The following is a 3,691-nucleotide window of genomic DNA, read 5'->3' as shown; positions in this document are numbered from 1 at the left end:
GTAGTTTACCACAGACCTAAAGGTCCATAGATAGTAGCTAGATGGCTTCTTCTCTCTCTTTGATCTTCAATACAATGTTCTCCTTGATGTTCTTGGAGTTCTATCCGATGTAATGTTCTTTTGTGGTGTGTATGTTGAGATCCGATGAATTGTGGATTTATGATCAGATTATCTATGAATGTTATTGGAGTCCTCTAAACTCTTTTATGCATGATTAAGATATCTTTGTATTTCTCTTCAAACTATCGGTTTGGTTTTGCCAACTAGATTGGTTTTTCTTGCAATTGGACAGGTGCGTAGTTTTCGGTTCAATCTTGCGGTGTCCTCACCCAGTGACAGAAAGGGTAGCAAGGCACGTATTGTATTGTTACCATCAAGGATGAAAAGATGGGATTTATATCATATTGCTTGAGTTTATCCCTCTACATCATGTCATCTTGCTTAAGGCGTTACTCCGTTCTTATGAACTTAATACTCTAGATGCATGCTGGAAAGCGGTCGATGTGTAGAGTAATAGTAGTAGATGCAGGCAGGAGTCGGTCTACTTTTCACAGACGTGATGCCTATATTCATGATCATTGCCTTAGATATCTTCATAACTTTGCGCTTTTCTATCAATTGCTCAACAGCAATTTGTTTGCCCACCATATGTGATCTTCAAGAGAGAAGCCTCTAGTGAAACCTATGTCTCCCGGGTCTATTTTCCATCATATATTTTCAGATCTATAAACCAAAAAACCCAAAAATACCTTGCTGCAATTTATTTATATTTACTTTAGTTTGCTCTTTTATTTATCTTTTATACCTTTCTCTATCCGATCTCACTCTTGTTCGTGAACGTGAAGGGGTTGACAACCCCTTTTCGCGTTGTGTGCAAGTGTTTGTTAGTTTGTGCAGGTGCATATATTGGAGACTTGCTTGTGCCTCCTACTAGATTGATACCTTGGTTCTTAACTGAGGGAAATACTTATCTCTACTTTGTTGCATCACCCTTTCCTCTTCAAGGGCAAAAATCAACGCAAGCTCAAGAAGTAGCAGGCGCCCGCTTCTGTGGAGCCTGAGCCGGCGCAGTCCCCGCCATATAGATGGCTGCCCAATGTGGTTGCTCGAAGGCGTCCCAGGCGGGCTCATCATTAGAGTAGCTCCCAAGCTTACCAACGAAAAGTGGGAGGATTGACTTGGTGTCGTCGACCGAGCATTCGTCATCAGAGTAGACAAGGGTGTCTCCGCTGGACGCGGAGTTATCCGCAAGATAGACTCCCTGGGTGAAGCCAACGAAGACATGCTTCCGGGTGATTTGAGGCCGGCCGGCTTGGGCGCGACGAGCCGGCTCGACGATGTCGGAGGAGATGTCCGGCTCAGGGCCCGATTCACCGACCTTGCCAATGAAAACGTCGATCTTGCCGAAGGGGACCCGCTACCCGTACTCGATTGAGTCAGCCTCGGGACCCCAGCCTGAATCGTTGATGTAGAGCTTGCCGCGGTGACTCTTGGTCATCCGGCCGACCGCGTATCCCTCGATCCCTGGGAGAGTGATACCTCTCCAACGTATCTATAATTTATGAAGTATTCATGCCATATTTACAACAATTTTATATGGTTTTTGTATGATTTGATTAGAACTAACCCAGACTAACATTGTTTTCAGCAGAACTATACCTTGGTATCTTTTTTGTGCAGAAATAAAAGTTCTCAGAATGGGCTGAAAATTTATGGTGATTTTTATGGACCAAAAGAGACCCCCGAAGCACCGGAGCTGAGCCAGGAAGTGACCGAGGAGGCCACAAGCCTAGGGGCGCGCCCCCCGGCTTGTGGGCCCCTCGGGCACCCCCTTGACATGAGACCGATGCCAAAAATTCCTATAAATACCAAAACCCCTAAAAGAACCCTAGATTGGAAGTTCTACCACCGCAAGCCTCTGTAGCCATGAAAAACCAATCGGGAGCCCGTTCCGGCACCCTGTCGGAGGGGGAAACCATCACCGGAGGCCATCTCCATCATCCCGGCGACCACCATGATGAGGAGGGAGTAGTTCACCCTCGGGGCTGAGGGTATGTACTGGTAGCTATGTGTTTGATCTCTCTCTCGTGTTCTTGATTTGGCACGATCTTGATGTACCGTGAGCTTTGTTACTATAGTTGGATCTTATGGTGTTCTTCCCCCTCTACCTTCTTGTGATGAATTGGGTCTTGCTCTTTGAGGTTTCGTTATGTCATATTGCGTATTGGATTTGAGAACACTTGATGTATGTCTTGCGATGGGATATCTATGGTGACAATGGGATGTTTATTGATTCACTTGATGTATGTTTTGGCACTCAACTCACGGATTCCCGAGGTGACATTTGGGTAATCTATGCATAGGGCTTGATGCGTGTTTTCGTCCTACGTTCTCTGATAGAAACTTTGGAGTGATTCTTTGTCGCCCGTTGAGGGATTGCCATATGATTTAATTATGTTATCATTGTTGAGAGACTTTGCACTAGTGAAAGTATGAACCCTAGGCCTTTTTTCAAGCATTGCAATACCATTTTTGCTCACTTTTGCTACTTGCTACCTTGTTGTTTTTATATTTTCAGATTACAAAAACCTATATCTATTGTCCATATTACACTTGTATCACCATCTCTTCGCCGAACTAGTGCACCTATACATTTTACCATTGTATTGGGTGTGTTGGGGACACAAGAGACTCTTAGTTATTTGGTTGCAGGGTTGTTTGAGAGAGACCATCTTCACCCTACGCCTCCCACAGATTGATAAACCTTAGGTCATCCACTTGAGGGAAAATTGCTACTGTCATACAAAACTCTACGCTTGGAGGCCCAACACGAGTCTACAAGAAGAAAGGTTGCGTAGTAGACATCAGAGAGCTCCCTCCAAGAACTCAACACTATCGTGCGTAGGCACCACAGTGAGCGCCAACTGTCGTGGTTGTCACAGCAGATGTCCTTGAAAAAGGACTTAGTCGTGAGGCCATCGCAGCTAGGTAGTAGCTCAAACAGGGTTGATCGGAATCGAGAGGCACGAGTTTACCCAGGTTCGGCCCCTCACGGCGGAGGTAAAAGACTACTTCCTATGTGATTGATTATTGCTTGAGATCTCGATTCCAAGGGTGTGACTTTGGCTAACCTAGTACTCGAGAGCTTGTAACTTAGTCCTTTCTAACCTAGGGGCTCCCCTTTATATAACAGGCGAGTCCACCTGCTTACAACTGACTCTGAATCGTATTACAACCCGTGCCTAAGTCTATTTCCTACTTATCTTGTCCCTCAAGCAAGGGAGATTCCTTTTGGCTTCCTTCTTGAGCCAGCCTGCCAGATACTGGGCTACGAGCCGGCCTTCTGCTCAAGCCGCCTCCTGGGCCCTGAACTCTATGACTCATCGTGACCCAAAAAACAAGGTTGTTTATGAGCCGCCAAAACGATAGCCCGGTCATATCTTGGTCGGGTCATACCGTGGGGTATATCCCCAACACCTAGAGTAGTTTTTCTTCATATAAGTATTTCGTCTTCCTGCTAAGCTTCTGCTTCTTCGAAGAAATTGTTTCCTTCAAAGAATTTGTTAAAGTTCTGCCATTTACTCCTCCTCTGGTTGATAACTTGCGCTTTCAAGATTTCTTACGACTTCACTCGGAGATAGGTTTATTATTGAGCTTTCAACAGAAACCTAAATCTCGACTAACTTGGACC

This window comes from Triticum aestivum, chromosome 4D, assembly GCF_018294505.1.
Source record: "Triticum aestivum cultivar Chinese Spring chromosome 4D, IWGSC CS RefSeq v2.1, whole genome shotgun sequence".
Lineage (NCBI taxonomy): Eukaryota > Viridiplantae > Streptophyta > Magnoliopsida > Poales > Poaceae > Triticum > Triticum aestivum.
This window is presented reverse-complemented; position numbering follows the sequence as displayed.